The following is a 22,335-nucleotide window of genomic DNA, read 5'->3' as shown; positions in this document are numbered from 1 at the left end:
TGTTGCTCATGCTGGAGTGCAGTGGCATGATCTCGGCTCACTGCAACCTCCGCCTCCTGGGTTCAAGCGGTTCTCCTGCCTCAGCCTCCTGAGTAGCTGGGACTACAGGCATGTGCCACCACGCCTGGCTAATTTTTTGCATTTTTAGTAGAGACGGGGTTTCACCATGTTAGCCTTGGATGGTCTCGATCTCCTGATCTCATGATCCACCCACTTCGGCCTCCCAAAGTGTTGGGATTACAGGTGTGAGCCACCATGCCCGGCCTGCTATATGAAATTTCAACAACCTTGATTAGAATTGGCTTATACAGAGTACTGTATGTTTTAGATCTTAGCCAACTTACAGTTTTATCATTGTTTTATAAAATTTAAAAGAAGTAAAAGAAAAGTCAGACAAGATTGTAAACTTGTCAGCCAAATTCCTTATATCTTATTCTGAGATGAGTGAGGAAGTAGAATTGAGGTTTCATAGATGTCTCATTGCACATACTGCAATAAACATAGAATTATATCATGAAATCAACTATCCTCATGTGCAGTGTGATCAGAATGTTACTATGGTAACATTTCCATTTGTGAATTTTTGTGTAGTTAGAATTTGTAGTCATCACATCATACTACCATTGGCTTTTGATTTTTCATCTAAATAAATCACTGTGCTACCTGCATGCTATTAAGTGGCTCCACATATAGCACTTCACTATCATCTGTACACTCTAGGCGAGGAAATCAAAAATAGGAAAAAGAAAGAAATGGGAACATTCTGCTAAATTACATTTTAAGACTGTCCTGATGTTGCTGGTGAAATTTTAAATGTTTCTTAACAGAAGTAAAAGCATTGCTAGTTATTCTCTGAGATGCTTTAATTTTTATAAGTATATGATGATGAAATTGGTTAGGTATAGTAACAGTAGGAGGTAAGGAGGGCTTTAATTTGTCTTCTAAATGGGTGCTAAATAACCAAGACAGAAGTAATCACCCTTCTGAGACTGAGAAGATTCATTTTGAAACAGTCCCTTTTCATTTTAACCTTATTAAATATTTGATATTTGTTGTTTTTAGATATTATGAAGTTGTCCTGCATATTTCACTTCTCATTATAAAGTCAGATTCTAATATCTTAGGTTAACTTGTATTAAAATAGCCTACAATGTTCCCTTGTATCAATTACTGTATTCTAGTAAAGATTCCTACTGTTTTTGTTTTGTTTTGCTTCCTAAAGCCCCCTGCTGCTGTTGATTACACCTAGATCTGCTACTGATTGGAACTGTTAAAAGGCAAAGATAGTGTGGCTGGTTGCTGAATCATTTAATTGTAGGACTAATAAGAGATGTTCTCTCTGAGACCTAACCAAAATTGTGACACTAGAATGTTATGTATAAAGTGACCAAGAAATATTATTTTGCACATTAGTAATATTTGAAGATGTGAAATTTATTTACTTGGAATGTAATAGAGGAGTATCAGCAGACTGGTTGGATTTCTTTTTCTTTCTTTTTTTTTGAGATGGAGCTTTGCTGTGTCACCCAGACTGGAGTGCAGTGGTGCCATCGTGGCTCACTGCAACCTCCGCCTCCCAGGTTCAAACGATTCCCCTTGGGAGACTCGTGAGTCTCAGTCTCCCGAGTAGCTGGGAGTACAGGAGCACGCCACCATGCCCGCCTAATATTTTTTTTTTTGTATTTTAGTAGAGACGGGGTCTCACCACGTTGCCCAGGCTGGTTTCAAACTCCTGAGCTCAGGCAGTCCACCCACCTCAGCCTCCCAAAGTGCTGGGATTACAGGCCTGAGCCAGCATGCCTGGCTATTACTTTTTATAAAGATAAATGGAAAACTGTATATGTAACAGTGTTAATTCAGTAATCGAGAGACTTGATAATAAAATGGTAAGAAATTCAAAGTTAAAATTTTTCATTTGTAATTGAGGCCATGTCTATAAGTCCAGTGCACAATATAAAATTAAGTTGTGCAAAACGTAAGCACCCAGTAAGTAGTTTACGTATAAATTTTGAAATCTTAGATAGGATTTCTATGATAGGGTTTCCATGATAGCTGTGGGTTTTTTTTATGAGGCAGCTACAGATCAAGAATAACTATCAATCTGTACCCTCACTGCTTTAAAATTTGAGATAATTCTTTCTGTGCTGGACTTAGGAATTACATAAGAGGGTATGGTTATGCTCATGTATATTTAATAATTTATGATATTGTTACTCTTCTTTTTGTTGATTATAAGTAATTGCTAATTCTTTTAAAGACATTTCAGTTTGCTATTTACAAACTGCATCAGTGTTGAAGTAATTTGTTTGAGGTTATGTACATGTATACTTTGAGTTGGGAAAAAGCTAGTTCCTTTAAGGTATTTATTGAAATATTTCAATCAGGTAAATTGCATAAAGGGAAGAGTGACAAGAAGGGTGCTGTCAGCAATGTGCATGATGGTTTGGGGAGATAAAGAAACCAGTTAGAAGGTTTGTGCTAAGGAGTAGGAAGCAAATAATGAGTGCTGTAGTTGGAATAGTGGCTATAGGAATAAAGTAGGATTCAGTGTTTGTGTCTCTTATTTTTGTTGGTGACCCATTGAATTATGTGTCAATGAACATTGAAAAAAACACCAAAATCTTATTAGAGGCTAATGAATATTCATGTTTTCTTATATAGTAAGTCATTGGACTGTAAGCAACTTGAAGACAAATGTTACTCATTTTTGTTGTCTCAGGACTTGATGCGGTATGTTGCTTATAGTCATCATTCCACCTTTGAAATGGAAAAAGAAAAGTAAATAAGAAAGGTTCTGTATTGGTTTGCTGTCATAACACAGTACCACGAACTTAGTGGCTTAAACAGCAGAACTTACCTTCTCACAGTTTTGGAAGCTGTAAGTCTGAGATCAGGTGTCAGCAAATGTTGATTGCTTTTGAGGTCTGTGAAGGAGAATCTATTCCAGGTCTCTTTGTTTGATTTGTAAGTGGCAGTCTTCTCCCTGTGTCTTCACATTGTCATCCCTTTGTATATGTCCAAATCTCCCCATTTTATAAGGGAATAAGTTGTGTTGGATTATGTTCCACCTTAATGACAATTTAATTTGGTTTTTGCTGGAAAGGCCCTATCTCCAAATAAAGTCACACTCTGAGGTTACTGGGGGTTGGGGTTTCAATGTATGATTTTTTCGGTGTCATAATAATGCCTTTTTTTAAAAAGTAGAAAAGCATAGTTACAGCTTTATATTTATTTATTATTTCAAAAAATTGATCCATAACAGCTCTGATTGAAGTTGATGTTATTTATAGGCCAAGAGCTAATGACATATACAATTAATTGTAAAATAAATATGCTCATTCTGCAGTTAATGTCAGTATAGGGACCCACAGTGATTTGTCCCTTTGTAATTAATGCCACGTGATGTAGTTTTCACCTCAGTTTAATTTACTGTATCTAAACATATTAGCAGTTTGGTAGCTATCTGTTGTACTGGTTTCCATCTAGTGGCAGAAATAGGAGATAGGAGGCTACATTTGAAAGGAAAAGGATATTATGTTCCTTATCTTTCCTCCTCCTTTATTTCACCATGTTTGGAATAATCTAAATTATCTTCCACACCCATCATGCAGAGTTGTTAAGGTGTTTTTTTTTTTCCCTCTCCCCAGACGGAGACTCACTGTGTCGCCCAGGCTGTAGTGCAGTGGCGCGATCTCTGCTCACTGCAACCTCCACCTCCCAGGTTCAAGAGATTCTCCTGTCTCAGTCTCCTGAGTAGCTGGGATAACAGGCATGCGCCACCAAACCTGGCCAATTTTTGTATATTGGGGCCAAATTTTGTATATAGTAGAGATGGGATTTCACCATGTTGGTCAGGCTGGTCTCAAATCCCTGACCTCGTGATCTGCCCACTTTGGCCTCCCAAAGTGCTGGGATTACAGGAGTGAGCCACTGCGCCCGGCTGAGTTCTTAAGTTTTAAGTAAACATGCATTCTTATCTAAATATTATTAATAATCAAATTATACTTATAATACTGTGATAGGTAGGTTTTCATGTACAATTTTGAATAGATAGTCATTTGTCTAGAATAGTTCTCAAAGTGTGGCCCCCAGTTCAGTGCTTCAGCATTACCTGGGGAGTTTTAAGAAAAGCAAATTTTCTGGGCTGGGCGCGGTGGCTCACGTCTGTAATCCCAACACTTTGGGAGGCTGAGGCAGGCGGATCATGAGGTCAGGAGATTGAGACCATCTTGGCCAACATGACGAAACCCTGTCTCTATTAAAAAAATACAAAAATTAGCTGGGTGTGGTGGTGCGCGCCTGAAGTTCCAGCTACTCAGGAGGCTGAGGCAGGAGAATTGCTTGAACCCTGGAGGCAGAGGTTGCAGTGAGCTGAGATCACGCCACTGTACTCCAGCCTGGAGACAGAGCAAGACTCTGTCTTTAAAAAAAAAGCAACTTTTCAGGCCCCACTTAAGCTCTGTTGAATCAGAAATTCTGAGGGTAGACTTCAAGAATCTGTTACTATAAGAACTCCAGGTGATTCTGTTGTGTACCAACATTTGATAACCACAGGACTGAATATAGGCATAATACGTAATTTTATTGCTTTAAGTAATTATAGAAATATAGAGTTATATTTTTTTCTTTGCTTTTTTTGTTTCATATTGTTTTTTGAGATGGGGTCTTGCTTTGTCACCCAGGCTGGAAAGCAGTGGTGCAAGCATGGCTCACTGCAGCCTCAACCTCCTGGGCTCAATCAGTCCTCCCACCTTTACTTCCCAAGTAGCTGGGATTACAGGTGCACACCATCACACCTGGCTAATTTTTTTTTTTTTTTTTTTTTTTGTAGAGACACAGTCTCACCATGTTACCCAGGCTGGTCTTGAACTCCTGGCTCAAGCAATCCTCCCACCTTGGCCTCCCACGGTGCTGGGATTACAGGTGTGAGCCAGGACGCTTAGCCTTTTCCTTTCTAATATTGTTTTGGTTATAATATTTGATACTAAGACTTTGATTAGGAATGCCACCCCAAATTTTAATGTTTACATTGAATTCATGGGAAATCATTAATCTCTATTGTTTGTGTCTTTCTAGAAATGTTTTATGCGTGTAGAGGCAAATACAGCTAAGTCTTTCTGTATCAGTACTTCTCTCTCCCTCTCTCTTTTCTTTTGCCCCGTCCCGTCCCGTCCCTTTTCCTTTCCTTTCCTTTCCTATAGCTATATAGTAACTGTGCCATATGTATCTACAATAATTTATTTCACAAGTCCCCAGTTGATATGTTAGGTTGGTTTCAGTGTTTTGCTGTGTTAAAAAATTCTATGCGTAATATTCTAGTACACATATATAATTTCACATATGTGCAAGTATGTTCAGGAAAAAAGTTCCTAATAATATCAGTTCAAGTTCTAAATGTTTATATATATATGAACATTGATATAAAAACCCTCAACAAAATAGTAACAAACCAAATGCAGCTGTATGTTAATAGGATTATACACCATCACCAAGTGGGATTTGTTCCTGGAATGCAAGGATGACTCATGATAGGGAAATTGATCAAAGTAATGCACCACAATAACAGAATGAAGGAAAAAAACACACAATCATCTCAATAGATGCAGAAAAAGCACTTGACAAAATTCAACAATGTTTCTTAATAAAAACTCTCAACAAATTAAGAACAGATGGAAACTACTTCAAGCTAATAAAATTTATATAGTAGTTTCTCATTTGTGGTTTTGTTTTCTACAATTTAAGTTACCCTTGTTTAACTGCAATATGCAAATATTATATATGATAAGATATTTTGGCTGGGTGTGGTACTTTTAATCCCAGTGCTTTTGGAGGCCAAGATGGGAGCATCACTTGAGGCTACAAGTTTGAGACCAGCCTGGGCAACATAGCCAGACCCTGGCTCTATAAAACATTAAAAAAATTATTCTTTTTTTGAGAGAGAGAATGAGAAAGATTCCACATTCACATATCTTATTCTAATATGTTTTATAATTTTTGTATTTTATTTTATGTTATTTGAGACAAAGCCTTGCTCTGTTGCCCAGGCTGGAGTGCAGTAATGCAATCTCAGCTCACTGCAACCTCTGCCTCCCAGGCTCAAGCGACCTTCCCTGCCTGAGCCTCCCAAGTAGCTGGGACTACAAGTGTGTACCACAATGCCCAGCTAATTAAAAAAAAATTCTTATAGAGATGGAGTTTCACCTTGTTGCCCAGTCTTCTCTTGAACTCCTGAACTCAAGCAATCTGGCCACTTTGGCCTCCCAAAGTGCTAGGATTACTGGCATGAGCTACTACCCTTGGCCATAATTGATGTATTTTATTGTTAATTTTTGTTTGTAGTCTCTGACCTTGCCTAATTTATAAATTAAACTTTATAATAGGTGTGTACATATAGGAAAAACCATAGTGTGTGTAGGGTTTGGTTTTATCCATGATTTCAGTCATTTACTGTGGTCCTGGAATGTGAAAGGACTACTATATGTGAAAGACTTGGAGTGAATAACATACTCAATGGTGAAAGACTGAAAACTTTTTCTTTAAGACCAGGAACAATGGAAGGATATCAGTTTTTGCTACTTCTGTTCAATATAGTAATGGATGTTCTAACCATAGCAGTTAGACAAGAAAAAGAAATAAAAGCCATCCAAATTAAAAAGGAAGTATAAAATTATCTCTGTTCACAGATGATATGTAATCTTACATGTAAAAAGCCCTAAAGTTTCCTCCAAAATGTGTTAAACCTAGTGAATGAATTCAGCAAAGTAGCAGAATACAATGCCAGCACACAAAAAGCAATTGCATTTTCATACACTTAATAATAAAGAGTCTGAAAAGGACCTTACAAAAGGAATTTCATTTACAATAGCATCCAAAAAAAAAAAAAAAAAAAACCTTAGGAATTAACCAAGGAAGTGAAAGGCTTATAAAATGAAAACCATTATGGTTATGTTTTAACATTATTGAAATAAATTAAATAATGTCTTTAAATAAATTAAAGACATAAATAAGTGGAAACACATTGCATGTTCATGGATTAGAAGACTTACTGTTGTTACGATGTCAGTACTACCCAAAGCAATCTACAGATTCAGTGCACCCCTGTCAAAATCCCAGTGACTTTTTTTTTTTTGAAGAAATAGAAAAGCATATCCTTAAATTTATATGGAATCAGAAGGGACCTCAAATAGTCAATACAATACCGTCTTGAAACAGAAGAACAAAGCTTGAAGACTCACCTTTTGTGATTTTAAAACTTACTACAGAGCTACAGTAATCAAAACAGTGTTGTACTAGCATAAGGAAGACATATAGACCAATGAAATAGGAGAGCCCAGAAATAAAACCTCATGTATGTGGTCAAATGATTGTTTTCTTGTTTCCTTTTTTTTTTTTTTTTAAAAGATGGAGCCTTGCTGTCTCACCAGGCTGGTGTGCAGTGGCACAATCTCGGCTCACTGCAGCCTCCGCCTCCCGGGTTCAAGCGATTCTCCTGCCCTAGCCTCCCCAGTAGCTGGGATTACAGGTGCCCACCATCATGCCTGACTAATTTTTGTATTTTTAGTAGAGACGGAGTCTCACCATATTGGCCAGATGGTGTCGATCTCTTGACCTCGTGATCTGCCCGCCTCAGCCTTCCAGAGTGCTGGGATTACAGGTGTGAGCCACTGTGCCCAGCCAGTCAAATGATTTTTAGCAAGAGTACAGGAATATTCAATGGAGAAAGGATAGTCTTTTCAAGAAATGCTGCTGGGAAAACAGGATATCCACATGTAAAAAGTTGAACCTGTAACCAACACCATATACAAAAATTAACTCAAAATGGATCAAAGACATAAATGTAAGAGCCAAAACTATAAAAGTCTTAGAAGAAAATAAGGAAAAAACTTTATGACAGTGATTTATTCGGCAGTTATTTATTGGGTATGACATCAAAGGCACAAACAACATAGAGGACTACATGAAAATTTTGAAACTTTGTTAATTAAAAGACACTGTCAATAGGGTGAAAAGACAACCACAGAATGGAGAAAGTATTTGCAAATTATATATCTGAAAAGGGTTACATAAAGCATATGTGAAGAATTCCTACAACTCAACAACAACAAAACAGCTTGATTTGAAAATGGGTGACTTGGAAAAACATTTCTTCAAAGGAAATATACAGATGGCAATAGGTACACCAAAAGATGCTCAGCATCACTGATCATTAGGAAAATCCAAATCAAAACTATAATGAAATACCACCTTACACCCATTAGGATGGCTACTATCAACATCCAACAATAATATGTTTTGGTGAGGACATGGAAAAAATGGGAACCCTTGTGCACTGTTGGTGGGAAGGTAAAATGGTACAGTCACAGTGGGAAGCAGTATGGTGGCTCCTTATAAACATTGAAAATAGAATTTCCATATGATGCAGTGGTGCCACTTCTGGGTGTATCCCCAAAATGTTTGAAAACAGGGTCTTAAAGGGATAATTTGTACACCCATGTTCATACGAGCATTATTCACAATAGCTGAAATATGGAAGTATAAACTAAAAATAAAACTTTAACCTTCTTAATTGTCTGAATGAACCCATCCTGTCAGCCAAAGGCATTCCACAGTTCAGGACATGATGGGGAGGGCGGGGATCAGGCATTCCCCTTTATATTCTGTCTTTGGAATTCAGGCACAACTGACCAGCATTAACATTAAAGCAGAGATCTTAACGACTTTTTGTAGCAATAAGACATCAAATTACAGCCTGACTAAAGTAAAGCATCACATGACAGATAGCAGGCCCTGGAAGAAATTGAAGTATTTTGCCCCAAAATATATTCCTTTGACTTATTAAAAATGACCCTGTGAAACTGTCTCTTACAGGCAAAATCTACATTCTGTAGAGAATGCCTTTCCCTTTCTAGGTGTTTTCTCTCATCCTGGAGAGAATTATCTGCGTCTTTCATCATTTTAAGTCTCATAAGAAATATTTACAACCTATTGTTTCTGAAGCCTGCTACCTGGAGGCTTCATCTGCATAGGAAGAACCATGGTCTCTACAACCCCTTATATGGACACTCCCTTATATGGAATTTCGGGTATTTATTTTTTATTTTTATTTTTTTATTTTTTGAGCACCCAGGCTGGATTGCAGTGGTGCGATCTCGGCTTATTGCAGCCTCTGCCTCTGGGGTTCACATGATTCTCGTGTCTCAGCCTCCTGAGTAACTGGGATTACAGGCATGTACCACCATGCCTGGCTAATTTTTTGTGTTTTTAGTAGAGATGGGATTTCACCATGTTGGCCAGGCTGGTCTTGAACTTACTACCTCAAGTGTTCCACCTGCCTCAGCCTTCCTGAGTACTGGGATTACAAGTGTGATCCACCATAATCTGGCCTCACTCCAGCTTTTTGTATTTTCAGTAGAGACAGGATTTTGCCATGTTGGCCAGGCTGGTCTTGAACTCCTGGCCTCAAGTGATCTGCCTGCTTTAGCCTCCCAAGATGCTGGGATTATAGACATGAGCCAGCATGCCTGAGTGGGTTTCTGGTCTTTAGGTAAACTCTTTTGACAAGTTGCCAATTGGAAAATCTTTGAATCCATCTGTTAGCAGTGGTCAATCTATATGGGTCTGTAACAACTTGATTCTTGCCTCCTTGGAGGAAAGAATTTTGCTGAGGGGCTGTAGTTGGTTTAAGGCAGAGGGAGAGACTGAGGCAAGTTTTAGAACAGGAGTGAGAATTTGTTAAAAAGTTTTAGAGCAGGAGTGAAAGGAAGCAGTATACTTGGAAGGGCCAAGCTGGTGACTTGCAAGATCCAGTGCCCTGTTCATCCCTTGACTTGGGGTTTTATACATTGTTATGGTTCTGGGGTTTGCTGAAGTTGTGCACGTGTTCACTTGAGGAGTTTTTCCCTTACCTGTCGAGCGTTCCCAGGGGAAGGTCATATAAGAGGCCATTTTGCCTCTTAGTGGGCCTGTTTGAGATCTTACTGAGAAGTGGATAACACCAGCTCCGAGCGTTTTCTCTTAGGAGACTGTCTTTTCCTGGTGCTGGCTGTGACCACTTATCATTTTAGAGAGACAGTTTAACAACCACCAGACCATCACCTCATGGTCACCTGACAGTCCTGGGGGCAAAAGGGGATGGGGGTGTGAGTGGGGGTTGCTCTCCTGCCCTCTCCATATCTGCCTAACTACCTACTGTAACTACCTATGAGCTGGAAGCCTCCACTTTGAGTTTCTGAGTTGTTCTCCCTTTCCTGACTGAACTGTTGTACATTTTACATGCATTGATTGATGTGTTATGTCTTCCTAAAATGTATATAACTGAGCTGTAAGCCTGACCACCTTGGACACATATGGTCAGGACCTCCTGAGGCTGTGTCACAGGCATGTCCTTAGCCTTGGCAAAATAAACTTCTAAGTTGAATGAGACTTGTCTCAGATACTTTTGGGTTTACAGAAGCAAACCCAAGTGTTTATCAGTAGCTGAATGGATAAACAAAATGTGGCATATACATATAATGGAATATTATTCAGGCTTATAAAGGAAAGAAACCAGATACGCTACAACATATGTGAACCTTGATAACATTATGTTCAGTGAAATAAGCCAGTCACAAAAAGACAAATTCTATATTATTCCACTTATAAGTGATAATTAGAGTAGTCAAGATCATAGAGACAGAAAGTAGAGTGGTGATTACCAGGAGTCGGGAGAGGAGGAGTGGAAAGTATATTTAATGCGTACAGAGCATAAACCAAAACTAAAATCCTGAGCCCTCCAACTGACTGAACAGACCCTCTCTTGGCCAAGAAAAACTGGTCTCAGAGGAACCAGAAGAACTGAATTCTCAGCCATGATTGAAAGGGAGGCTGGTCATGCCTTGTTATACCTCCTCCCTTATGGACTTTAGGTTAAAGTAAAGGTCATAAGACTGTCAACACAGACTCTTTATGGCAATAAGATACAAATTATAAACAAGACCCGAGGCCATACTAGGCGGTGCTTAAGCCACATCCTACAAATGATAACATCTCATTAGGTTTTTATTAACCCAGTGTAATGTGGCTTACTTTCCAAGCTGACTCTGGTATAGTGTCAAATGACAGATAGTGGGCCTTGAGGGAAATAAAAATATTTTATCTAAAAACGTATTTCGTTGACATATTTTGAAAAGGCTGCCATAAGGCCATCAGATTGAAATGGCTCTGCAAAGCCATCTTTTTTTAGGGGAAACTCCATTACTATAGTCAGGACTTCCATTTCTAGGCCTTTCCCAAATCTAGGAGAGATTAACTAACAGTCTGATGCCTTCAAGGTCTGTAGACATTTATCATATATTTTCTTCGAAGGCTGCTAACTCTGAGACCTCCTCTGTATAACAAAACTTTGGCCACAATCTGCCTTGTCTTAACTCAAACATTTCTTTCTATGACTTCAAGTCTTCAGACAAAGCTTAACTCTCTCAACCAGTTGCCACCTAAAGAATCCCTGAAACCATTCTGTAACTTAAAGCTCCCCTCCCTCCCTTCAAGATGCTCTGTCTTTTTGGGCTAAATCAGTGTATACCTTCCATGTATTGATTTATGTCTTTGCCTGTAATTCCTATCTCCCTAACATGCATAAAACCGAACCGTAACCCAGCCACTGCAGGCACACTTTCTCAGAACCTCTTGAGACTGTTCCCCAGGTCATGGTCCCTTATTTTGGCTCAGAATAAACCCTTTACAATTTTTACAAAGTTTTAGTTTTTTTGTTAACAAGAGATTTGGTTTTACATGATGAGAAGTTATGGAGATGGGTGATAAAAATGGTTGAGCAACATTATGAATGTATTTAGTAACATTAAATTGTACACTTAAATGGTTAAGTTGGTAAATATTATGTTGTGTATTTTACCACAATAAGAAATAATTTTAAAGTGTACTTCTAATTTTGATGGCTATTTCCAAATCACCTTCTTTGTAGATTACACTAATATACATCCTCTTTAACAGATGAAAGTTGTTGTTGTAAAAGATGTGCTTTTGTGACTATGCAGCAGCTTTATGTAACCATTATATTTTTGAAAGAAACAGATCTGTATTAAGCTTAAAAAATCCACAAAACTTTGACTAATATCTTTCAACAGTTTGTAAAGACTACTTCAGTGCTTCTTATATTCGTTATAATATGTTTGAGAAACTTCTTGATGCATTCATTGAAAATAGAATTGAAGATTGTCTCCTAATCTGTAGTAAATCTTCATTTAGTGATTCATTAAAAAGTAATTTTTATATATCTGAAAAGACATCTTTGAAATAGCTTTAGTTTACTGTCAGTGGGTACTTGTACAATCTTTAAATGGGGGGATTATTGAGATACTATTTATGTAGTTAAAAATTTATGATTTTTTTGGTAATCGCCATAATGTTTTTAATTAAAACTCCTTTTAGGTTTTTCATTTATGCAATATCATTGGTTTGTTTTTTGTGTTAATCATTTGAAAGTTTAAAATGAAGTAGTAGTGAGAGATAGAGGATTGGTTTTTTTATGCGTGTGTTTTTAAAAACATTCTCCCTCCTCCCCACCCCCCAACTTTTCTTTCTTTTTTTTTTTTTTACACTCTGTTAACTTAAAACTACTAAACAGATTTTTATTTTAATCTTTGGAACAAAAAATGTTCTCTTGGGCTGATACCAGTACTTTTTATGCCAAGTTACAGACCGGAGTCTATTTTTATAGGCCAAGATAGAAACCTCTGAAAACCAGAGTTTATAATGGAAACATTGACAGGCCCTTAACTATCGCAGCACACATGGCACTGCTGAAATCATAAGGTACAAGGCACAAGATTTCGCATGCAAGGGAACGTTGAAGTTTTCAGCAATTGTATTGTCAAATGTCTTTCAACTAGGATTTAATAAGCATCAAGCTGTGCCAGGGCCATTAAAAAGCACATTATGTGGGCCTGATTCCTGCCCTCTGAATGCTTGTACCAACTACACTAACATGGAGAATGACTTGACTAAACCTGTTGAGAGATAGCCTTGTGAATGGATGTACTTGGAATGAAATATATGAACTTTCTTCTCTCTCTATTTAATTTTTGATACAACCCTGAAAATCGTATATGTTTTTGCATGTACGTCACTATACGCATGTTCTAAGCATTATTACAAAGGAGGTAAGCTAGTCATCTACATCTTCATTTTAATAATTGCACTGAAGAAAGTTTAAACTATATTGTTACACAAATCAAGGAAAATTGATATTGAATAGTTAGGTGAATTAAAAACTTACCATTTTAGTTTCTCTTTGAGGGCTCCCATTTGGATCAAAAATAGAAATAGTCTTCTTCAAAAAACACATTTGATTACTCAGCTTTACTTGATTAAAGAAAAGTCATTAAAACAACCACCCTGGATCTTTACATTTCTATGCTTTTAGTTATAGTTTAATTTAAATGGGACTACTCCCCCTACCATTAATTAATGATTGTCATTGGTTAGCGCTGAATGAATGACCCTGTAGTGTATTAGTTCCTTTAAAGGGAAAGAGTAACTTAGATCGTATCTGAGGTCTACGTGGGAAATAGAATGATTTGAGATATACAGTTAATTTGAGTGTTCATGAGAGTTGGGTTCTTCCGCTTGTAACACCGACATTGTTTACTCTCTGCCTTTTCTTTGTCTTGTTAAATGCTGGAGAGAAGTAGAGGTGTTATATTAGATATGCTATCTCAGAAGCATTGTGAAGTGTTAAGAGAAAACCGGTATCTTGTGGGAAGATAATGAAGTGATAGTTTGTTACTACAGATTTTGTAAGTACTGCCAAAAGGAATAGGTAAAAAGAGGATGTTAATTTGAATCTGATTCAGATTTTATTTTCTAATTTAAAATTTCCTTATCCATTGACGTATATACATATACATTTAATGAGATTTAGGTAGCAGACATGCTTACCAACCTGAGAAGTATCTTTTTATGTATCTGATTGGTTTTCCATTAATGAAGATAATATGGACATATTTTTCATAGTTTAAGATTTTTGGATCTGTCATTAAATTTCTGCCCGTAATATGTTAAAAACAATGCTTTTGCGTCCTGAAAGATGGAAAATTCCTAAATGAAAGTGATGTTATTCTGTATAACTGTAGTAACAGAGGCCCTCATTTCTATAAAAATGGGCGATTCTTTTGCTTTCTTGATTATTTCTTTGGGGAGGAAAGACAATACGCTAACTCTTCCATCTGCTTCTTGTCATTGCTATAGAAAACGTCATGACAGGTTTCAGAAAATACAGTTCTGGACTTGGTTATATAGGTTAGAGAGAGAATCACATACTTTACAAGGGTTATTCTTTGAAGGTTCAAAATGAAATGAATCTATCTATCTATCTGAATGATAGGTGTGTCTGTGTATGTATGAAGAGAATGAAGGAGAAACAGAAACAGACACTGACTTCCTGGGGTTACAGATTTGTCTGATTAGTAATTCATTTCAGAAGCAAAAGTAGAATAACATAATACTGAAAGAAACCCAAATCCAGAAGGATTGTTGGAGCTAACTAAAGGTTGTCTTTTGTAATTCACATTCGCAACTGAACAGGCTGGTAAGTGCTAAAGACCTTTTGACAATTCATAAAATCTATTATATACTGACTCTGTTAATAAATTTGTCCAATCCAATCTTATCACCAGCAGTTTCTGACTAAAATAGTTTTTAGGAAGGCAGTGTTTTTAATCAGAGACCTAGAGTTTCCTTTGTCTTTTTTCTTCATAAAGCAGTGATTGTTTGAGTTGGTACCAATATTTTCTTTCCCCAGCTCATTCACATGTTCATCTTCTCCTTCCATTCTCCCATATTAGGATTTGATATGCCATATACTAGTGTAGGAGCTCATGAACTTCAGTAGTTGGCAGTTCCTCAAGGAAGCAAACTAAGATTTTTAAATGTGATTAATGAAATTAATATGTTTTAATTGAGTAACAAGCTTGGGTATTTTTATTTTCTTTATATATTGGCATTAAACGGTCAAATAAAGTAGCACTCTATCTTAAATAGTTTATCTTTTAATTGTATGAGGAAATAAATTTAGGGATTATTGGATTGTAGAAAAGGAATTTACTCTCAAATAAGAAAGTTATATCTGAGAATATTTAATAATTTAGGTAAATAATTGGAAGAGTGTGTGTGTGTGTGAGACAGGATCTCATTATGTTGCTCAGGCTGGAATGCAGTGGTGTGATCAAATTTTTGTTGACTTAATTTTCAAGAAAAGATAAGTAAAAGCTTTGGCTAATATGTGGCATTTTATGTCTAATTTAGTAATATGCAGGAATGCCTTGTAGAGTGAGAGAATGAAGAGTCTGTGAGAGAAAGGGTTAAGTCTTTCCATATTTACTCCTTTAAAAATATTGTATTTCCTTTCTTGTCACTTAAATCTAAATTATGGTCACTCCCTCTAAACAGAGAGAAATGAGCTCTAATTACCCTCATTTTGCTGATGAATTTAGTTGTAGGCACCCCCCAGACCCCATTGATATTTTCAATCTGGGTGTATCTTTGTATACTTTGTATACTTGTTGCTATTGAATTATGCATTTTAGGTTGGATCAGTTTTTACCTTTTTGTTTTTTTTTTTGAGATGAAGTCTTGCTCTGTTGCCCATACTGGAATGCAGTGGCATGATCTCGGCTCACTGCAACCTCTGGCTTCTGGGATCAAGTGATTCTCTTCCCTCAGCTTTCCAAGTAGCTGGGACTACAGGCACATGCCACCATGCCTGACTAATTTTTGTATTTTTAGTAGAGATGGGATTTCACCATGTTGGCCAGACTGGTCTCGGACTCCTGACCTCAGGTGATCCACCTGCATCGGCCTCCCAAAGTGCTGGGATTACAGGCGTGAGGCACCATGCCCAGCCTGTTTTTACCTATTTTTAAAATCAAACCAGAGTCATAAAAAATGCGTAGTTAACCCATTATCTGAGACATCTTGATTTATGACATGTCATTGTGGCATCCTGATGTGCTGCGTCCAATTTTATCTCACTTTTTTCCCCACAAATATTAATAATGCCGTGGCACATGCCTGTAATCCCAGCCACTCGGGAGACTGAGGCAGGAGGATTGCTTGAGCCCGGGAGACGGAGGTTGCAGTGAGCCAAGATCGTGCCACTGCACTCCAGCCTGGCCAACAGTATGAGACTCTGTCTCCAAAAAAAAAAAAAGAAAAATAATAATGCCTTCATTGTGCCAGCACTGTGCTAGGCATTTTCCTTGCCCTCATGAATTCAAGGGGGCAGTAAACCTTTAAAATACACATATGTGTATATATGTAAACACCCCTGCTTCCATCGTGCTCCTTTCCTCCACCCTTTCTCTTACATATATGACTGTGATAAGTACAATGATGGAAAGATAGGGCCTACCCAGAAGTCAAGTAAGGGAGAGAACTAATCTAGTGGTGGCAGGCAGTGTCCAACAAGACCTCACAAAAGGAAGTGAAATTTATATTTTGTTACCCAGGCAAATTGGGACAGAGATTTTGCAAGCTGAGGAAGAAACTTTTGTAAAGGCTCTGAGGCTGGAATGAACTTCTGTGTTGCAGAGTTTACAGATAGTGTGATTGGAGCCCAGAAAGCTCAGGGACAGTAGTGACTGAGCCAGGTTGGTGGCCAAAGGTCACACAGGGGCTTGTAGATTCTCTTAGAAATTTCAGCCTGTGAGTAGTAACTCATCAAAGGATTTTCAATAGGGAGAGTGATATGATCAGATTTACTGCTTTAAAAATCAGTTTAACTCCAGTGATCTTTATTGAGGAGATTAAGGGGAGCAAGAGAGGGATTCTGGTAGCTCTTGTCCAGAGGCTTCAAGACCAATCCAGATGATGCTAGCTTAAATTAGGGTAGCTGGAGAAGCACAGAAGAGACATAAGTTGAAATGTCTAGTATGTCTTAGAGTTCGAAACTAAAAGACATATAGACTGAGGAAGTGAACAATTTTTTTGTTTTTAATGTTTTGAGCTAGCATTTTCTTGCTTGAAATTTAATGTATTTTCAAATATTTGTTTCCACTTGTTTTGTTAATCATAATGGACTGAGTAACTACCTGGCTTTTCCACAAAATACTGTACTGCTTAATTCTGTCTTTTTCCGGCTTTGGGTGCTTACTAGAGTATATATTAAGAGGATAGTGCATAAATGAGTCCCTTTTATCTGCCTTTCTCTATGGATCTGCCCAAGTGGACAATAGAGGGGTGAAGGAGGAGTAGGACAAAAAGTACGATATAATTTTGTATAAAGAGTTGTCTTACTCCATTTGTGCTGCTGTGGCTAAATGCCAGAGACTGGATAGTTTACAAAGAGCAGAGATTTTTTTTTTTCACAATTCTGGAAGCTAGGAAGTGCAAGATCAAGATGGGAGCAGGTTCAGTGTCTGGTGAGGGCTGGTCTCTGCTTCCAAGATGGTACCTTGTTACTGCATTCTCCTAAGGGATTAATGTTGTATCCTCACATGGTGAAAGGGATGGAAGGGCAAAAAGGACCTAGCTAGTGCCCTCCAGCCCTTTTAATAAGCATTAACCGTATGCATTAGGGTGAAGTCCTCATGGTGAAGTCACCTTCTGAAGGCTCTAGTTTTTAATACTGCTGCACTGGGGGCTGGGTACAGTGGCTCATGCCTATAGTCTCAGCACTTTGGGAGGCTAAGATGGGTAGATCACTTGAGCTCTGTACGTTGAGGCTGCAGTGAGCCATGATCATGCCACTGCACTCTGACCTGGGCGACAGAGTGAGACCTTGTCTCAGCCACCCTTCCCAACCCCCCTAAAAACCCAATACTGTTGCATTGGGGATTAAATTTCAACAGGAATTTAGGAGGGGATACAACATTCAAACCTATAGCAGGGGCCTGAACATAACAATGAATATATGAAAAAGAAAACAGAATATAAGGTTTGTGTATACAAATATTAAATCAAATTAAATTTAGTATTGCATATTATTATATGATTATCTCATCTTGCTTATGTTTTTATTTTGTGCTGATGTTTTTATTTCTCCAAAAATATGAGAAGCATCTTGAAGATTGTCATCTGGCTAGATGCCCTTTTATGTTACTTGGTTTACCTTCTTTTACTAACTTGTTTGGTTTCTTTTTTTACTGATCTTGTTTCAGGTTTCTATAGTGGTTGCTTTTTATCTTATTTTGCACTTTCTCATATACCATAGTCTAATATGATTTTGAGGAATGATAAATATTTGCCTTTATTCTTAACCTTTCTGAGGAAGCGCTCTTTTCTGAAGAAGGGGCTGAGTGGATGGGCAGGTAGTCAGTGCTTTTCATCAGTTGAACCATTTGTGATCTTTCTAAAGAATAGATCGTATCATGTCACATCCTTGCTCAAAAGCTTCCAATGGCTTTCCATGCCACTGAGTATGAAAGTCCTTTCATGGCCTGAAAGGACGGAAGTGACCGAGCCTCTCTTCTGTTTCCCCTTCTTTTTCTCCGAGTATCTCCAGACCTCCAAGCTATTTCCCAGTTTATGGTTGTCTACATTTGCTGTTTGCAGCACGCTCTTCCTCCAGGTTATCATGTGGCTTGTTCCCTCACTTTATTCAAATATCACCACTTCAGAGGTGCTTCCTAAGACTACACTTTCTCAGATAAGCTCCCAGCTCCCAAATAAGCTTTCAGCCATATCCCATCTTTATCCCCCAGGCCTCTTTACATTTTCTTCATAACATGAGTTGCTACTTGATACGTGAACTCTTTATCCTTGTCTTACTGTCTTTTCCTAGAATGTGTATTTTCTGGGGACAGCAAGTTATTTATTCACCACTAAATGCTTGTCTTCTACAACAGCTTCTGGCACATGGGAGGATTCAATAAGTATTAACTTGAATGTATATTATATTTGTGCAGCCCTGGATTTCCTCGATTTCTGCTTACTACCTTCTTTCCTTCCTCTACAGACATGTTGAGAAAACAGCATGGAATATCTAATTATAATGTATAAGGTTGTGAACAAATCTTTTGGATCACTCAAAGATTCCATCGTTTTCAACTGTAGGTGCAATCCTGTCTTTGATTTTATTCTGACCTTACTGTGTAAATATATTCACTAGAGTAGTGACAGCGTGTTGGTGATGGCAGTAACAATTATAGTTAATATTTATTGAATGCTTACTATGTATATGTCAGATATTCTGAATACTTCAGGGATATTAATATAGTCTTCACAAAACCTGTGAATTGAGTATTCACCATTTTACATGTGAGGAAACTGAGACACAGTTTAGCTAATTTGTCTAATGTCAGATAGTGAGGACAGTTCCTCAATTTGAGCCTAGATAATGTTGACTTAAATCACTAGTGTCAATAGCAGTAGATTCTGGGCCAAGCGTTGTGGATCATGTTGGGAGGATTGCTTGAGGCCAGGAGTTTGAGATCAGCCTGGGCAAAATAGAGAGACATTGTCTCTACCAAAAATAATAAAAAAAAATTAACCAAGCGTGGTGGCACTCATCTGTAGTCCCAGCTACTTGGGAGACTAAGGCTGGAAGATGACTTGAGTCTAGGAGTTGGAGAGTACAGTGAGCTATGAATGTGACAGAGAGATTCCCTGTCTCTTAAAAAAAAAAATAAATGAATAAATTGATTCTGGAAGTTTTCTTTTATAGAAATAAGCATGGTGATGGAAAAAATTAATGGTTGCTGATACATTCTAGGGTTTTTCTCTTCTTAAGGGTATTCCTCCCCTTTTATTCTCTAGGAAGAAAGAAACCTCCTGTTTTGTTTACTTTTCCCCGTTACAAGCAGAAATATGACTCCATTCCTGAAATTATTCAATTTAACATTCTAAAACTGAATGAAAAGAAGTTAGGAAGCATTTCAGAGAGAATGGAGCATTTGAGATTAACTTTACAAAGTGATTAGTAGAATCTGTTCCGATGGATATATTTTCATTCATTCAGCAATATTTATTATTATATGCCAGGTCATGAGAATAGATCGGTTTAAAAAAGAAGTAATAAAGTGTTTTAGAAAGAGGAATTGATTCGGAGAGGATTTCTTGACCAAGACTTGTTATTTAAGAAAATAGAGAGGTAAGAAAACACTGGATGCTTTTTAGAAACTAAGAAGACATGGAAGGGAAGATTGGGAACACAGGTGTGGGTAGATCATGAAAGACATTTTGAGAACTTACAGGGGCATTTATGCTTCAGTAGGTATTATGGAACCATAGACATTACCATATTTAATCACCAATATGATTTTTTTCTGAACAGTAGTAAGCTTTATAAAGTAATGTGATAAGAAACAATGGATTTTGAGCCAAAAGAATGGAATTTTATTCATAGTTTTGCTTCACAATTGTAGGAACTGGAGCAAGTCATTTTAACATTTTTATAATTAAATGTTTTTGAAAGATACATCCTTGGCTGGGTGTGGTGACTCACGCCTGTAATCCCAGCACTTTGGGAGGCCGAGGCAGGTGGATCACCTGAGGTCAGGAGTTCGAGACCAGACCGGCCAACATGGGGAAACCCCCATCTCTACTAAAATTAGAAAACATTAGCCGGGTGCGGTGGTGGGTGCCTGTAATCCCAGCTACTTGGGAGGCTGAGGCAGAATTGCTTGAACCTGGGGGGCAGAGGTTGCAGTGAGCCGAGATCATGCCATTGCACTCCAGCCTGGCCAACAAGAGTGGAACTCTATCTCTAAAAAAAAAAAACAACAGTCCTCACATCCAATTTTAAAAGTGTGCACTTATGTATACAGTTGGGGAATTCTTCTTCCTCCTTCTTTGTTGGTTTCTTGTGTGTCCAGGAATTTTAATGCATAGCAAAATTACATTTGCATATTTTTATAAAATAATGGGGTCATACAGGTAGCATTATTGATTTCAGTATGCTGTGTACATTTTTTTTTTGTTTGCATCAGAGCATTTAGATTTTTAATTCCTACCTATTATTCCATTTCTGGATTACCTTTATGTATATATGTATTTGTTTGTTTATTGAGATTGGGTTTCGCTTGTCACCCAGACTGGAGTACAATGGAGCAATCTCAGCTCACTGCAACCTCCCTCCCAGGCTCAAGGGATTCTCCTGCCTCAGCCTCCCTATTAGCTGGGATTACAGGTGCCTGTCACCACATGTGGCTGATTTTTTTTATTTTTTATTTTTAGTAGAGATGGGGTTTCACCATGTTGACCAGGCTGGTCTTGAACTCCTTACCTCAGGTGATCTGTCAGCTTTGGCCTCCCAAGGACGTGTGCACATGTAAACTTCTGTCCATATATGTTACATAGGACAAGGATTACAACTGTGAGCCACCGTGCCTGGCCTGATGACCGTAATTTATAAACCCAAGGGTTATAGAACATTTAGATTGCTTACGGTTTTTCAGTATTACAATCAACTTCTTTCTGCATAGATTTGGCTAGAAGGTATATAAGTAGGATACATTTTTAGTGATAGAACTGTTGGTTCAAAAGTTAAATGCATTAGTAATTTTGATAGTTATTGCCTTCCTAAAAATTTGCACTTTTTAAATCAAGTTCATTAGCATCAAAATGCCTATTTCTACAAATTCTTATCAAGACTGGGTATTGTCCACCTTTTTTATTTTGCAACCTGATAGGTGAAAAATTACATCTGATTGTTTTAGTTGACATTTCTTTAACTCTGAGTGAGGTTGCGCATTGTTTTATGTTATTGGCTGTGTATATGTATAAAATTCCATTCCGTGCACTACTTGTTTTTCTCCTTCGTTCATCTCTTTAAATCTTCCTGTATTATTTGTTTCATGCTTTTTAAAAAAGGAAATGATACCTGCTTACTTACTAGATGGTTGGGATGATCAAATGAGGTAGTATTTGTCAGTGTTTCTGAACCTTTTAAAAAAATCATTGCACCCCTAAAAAGTCTTTAAAGAAAAACTTCTCCCAGTCATCCTCCCCTACGAAAGTTTAATAACACAAATATACACAGATATACTATGTTGCTCTTTATGTACTATGTTCCATTTGAGGACCATAAACTATTGTAGTATCTACGATTCCCCACACCCACTCTATGCACCAATCTTGTCCATTAGGAGACCATATCACTGTCATTGAGAATGCATGATATATGTGAAAATTTTTGTAAACTGCAAACTGCTATTTAAATGTAAATCTTTATTGTTAATAATGTGCATTTCATATAATATAATTTTATGTGTCCATTTTGCAGCTTCTTTTTCTCAGTGAAGCTTTCTCTGTTGCAAATATAGGTATTTACTATTTTATTGTCCGTTTTGCTGGCTTCAGAACAATCTTTTTTGAGTTGACCTCTGGTCAGCTCTCTCCATC

The 22,335-nt window shown here is 37.6% G+C and overlaps 1 protein-coding gene across 3 annotated transcripts in view; it reads left to right on the top strand.

Annotated features, from left to right (window-relative positions):
• Positions 1-22,335, top strand: part of TBC1D5 (TBC1 domain family member 5) — a 564,034-nt gene that overhangs the window by 173,364 nt on the left and 368,335 nt on the right. The window contains exon 1 of one of the 3 annotated variants that reach the window (XM_025377829.1): positions 4,656-4,780. The exons of the other annotated variants lie outside the window; for them this stretch is intronic. The gene's annotated coding sequence lies outside the window, so the exon portion shown is untranslated. Of the gene's footprint in view, positions 1-4,655; positions 4,781-22,335 lie in introns of those variants that run through there. 3 annotated transcript variants of the gene reach the window in all.

This window comes from Theropithecus gelada, chromosome 2 (genome assembly GCF_003255815.1).
Source record: "Theropithecus gelada isolate Dixy chromosome 2, Tgel_1.0, whole genome shotgun sequence".
NCBI lineage: Eukaryota > Metazoa > Chordata > Mammalia > Primates > Cercopithecidae > Theropithecus > Theropithecus gelada.
Note: the sequence above shows the minus strand (reverse complement) of the source record. Positions and strands in the feature narration are given on the sequence as shown.